Genomic DNA, 2776 nt, shown 5'->3' with positions numbered 1-2776 from the left:
AATCTGTTGAGACGACACCTTATGAACTGTGGTTTGGCAAGAAACCAAAGTTGTCGTTTCTAAAAGTTTGGGGCTGCGATGCTTATGTGAAAAAGCTTCAACCTGATAAGCTCGAACCCAAATCGGAGAAATGTGTCTTCATAGGATATCCAAAGGAAACTATTGGATACACCTTCTACCACAGATCCGAAGGCAAGACTTTTGTTGCTAAATTTGGAAACTTTCTAGAGAAGGAGTTTTTCTCGAAAGAAGTGGGTGGGAGGAAAGTAGAACTTGACGAGGTAACTGTACCTGCTCCCTTATTGGAAAGTAGTACATCACAGAAAACTGTTCCCGTGACACCTACACCAGTTAGTGAGGAAGTTAATGATAATGATCATGAAACTTCAGAACAAGATACTACTGAACCTCGTAGATCAACCAGAGTAAGATCCGCGCCAGAGTGGTACGGTAATCCCGTTCTGGAAGTCATGATGCTAGATCATGATGAACCTACGAACTATGAAGAAGCAATGGTGAGCCCAGATTCCGCAAAGTGGCTTGAAGCCATGAAATCTAAGATGGGATCCATGTATGAGAACAAAGTATGGACTTTGGTTGACTTGCCCGATGATCGGCAAGCAATTGAGAATAAATGGATCTTCAAGAAGAAGACTGACGCTGACGGTAATATTACTGTCTACAAAGCTCGACTTGTCGCGAAAGGTTTTCGGCAAGTTCAAGGGATTGACTACGATGAGACTTTCTCACCCGTAGCAATGCTTAAGTCTGTTCGAATCATGTTAGCAATTGCCGCATTTTATGATTATGAAATTTGGCAGATGGATGTCAAAACTGCATTCCTGAATGGATTTCTGGAAGAAGAGTTGTATATGATGCAACCAGAAGGTTTTGTCGATCCAAAGGGAGCTAACAAAGTGTGCAAGCTCCAGCGATCCATTTATGGACTGGTGCAAGCCTCTCGGAGTTGGAATAAACGATTTGATAGTGTGATCAAAGCATTTGGTTTTATACAGACTTTTGGAGAAGCCTGTATTTACAAGAAAGTGAGTGGGAGCTTTGTGGCATTTCTGATATTATATGTGGATGACATATTATTAATTGGAAATGATATAGAATTTCTGGATAGCATAAAGGATACTTGAATAAGAGTTTTTCAATGAAAGACCTCGGTGAAGCTGCTTACATATTAGGCATTAAGATCTATAGAGATAGATCAAAACGCTTAATTGGACTTTCAAAAACAACATACCTTGACAAAATTTTGAAGAAGTTCAAAATGGATCAAGCAAAGAAAGGATTCTTGCCTGTGTTACAAGGTGTGAAATTGAGTAAGACTCAATGCCCGACCACTGCAGAAGATAGAGAGAATATGAAAGATGTTCCCTATGCATCAGCAATAGGATCTATCATGTATGCAATGTTGTGTACCAGACCTGATGTGTGCCTTGCTATAAGTCTAGCAGGGAGGTACCAAAGTAATCCAGGAATGGATCACTGGACAGGGGTCAAGAACATCCTGAAATACCTGAAAAGGACTAAGGATATGCTTCTCGTATATGGAGGTGACAAAGAGCTCGTCGTAAATGGTTACGTTGATGCAAGCTTTGACACTGATCCGGACGATTCTAAATCGCAAACCGGATACGTGTTTACATTAAACGGTGGGGCTGTAAGTTGGTGCAGTTCTAAACAAAGCGTCGTAGCGGGATCTACATGTGAAGCGGAGTACATAGCTGCTTCGGAAGCAGCGAACGAAGGAGTCTAGATGAAGGAGTTCATATCCGATCTAGGTGTCATACCTAGTGCATCGGGTCCAATGAAAATCTTTTGTGACAATACTGGTGCAATTGCCTTGGCAAAGGAATCCAGATTTCACAAAAGGACCAAGCACATCAAGAGACGCTTCAACTCCATCCGACGATCAAGTCAAGGAGGGAGACATAGAGATTTGCAAGATACATATGAATCTGAATGTTGCAGACCCGTTGACTAAGCCTCTCTCATGAGCAAAACATGATCAGCACCAAGACTCCATGGGTGTTAGAATCATTACAATGTAATCTAGATTATTGACTCTAGTGCAAGTGGGAGACTGAAGGAAATATGCCCTAGAGGCAATAATAAAGTTGTTATTTATATTTCCTTATACCATGATAAATGTTTATTATTCATGCTAGAATTGTATTAACCGAAAACTTAGTACATGTGTGAATACATAGACAAAATGAGTGTCACTAGTATGCCTCTACATGACTAGCTCGTTAATCAAAGATGGTTAAGTTTCCTAGCCATGGAAAAGAGTTGTCATTTGATGAACGGGATCACATCATTAGAGAATGATGTGATTGACTTGACCCATCCATTAGCTTAGCACTTTGATTGTTTTGTTTATTGCTATTGCTTTCTCCATAACTTATACATGTTCCTATGACTATGAGATTATGCAACTCCCGAATACCATAGGAACACTTAGTGTGCTATCAAATGTCACAACGTAACTGGGTGACTATAAAGATGCTCTACAGGTGTCTCCAAAGGTACATGTTGGGTTGGCGTATTTCGAGATTAGGATTTGTCACTCTGATTGTCGGAGAGGTATCTCTGGGCTCTCTCAGTAATGCACATCACATAAGCCTTGCAAGCATTACAACTAATATGTTAGTTGTGAGATGATGTATTACGGAACGAGTAAAGAGACTTGCCGGTAACGAGATTGAACTAGGTATTGGATACCGACGATCGAATCTCGGGCAAGTAACATACCGATGACAAA

Source organism: Triticum urartu, chromosome 5 (genome assembly GCF_003073215.2).
Source record: "Triticum urartu cultivar G1812 chromosome 5, Tu2.1, whole genome shotgun sequence".
NCBI lineage: Eukaryota > Viridiplantae > Streptophyta > Magnoliopsida > Poales > Poaceae > Triticum > Triticum urartu.
The sequence above is the reverse complement of the archived record's forward strand: the minus strand, read 5'-3'. Positions refer to the sequence as shown.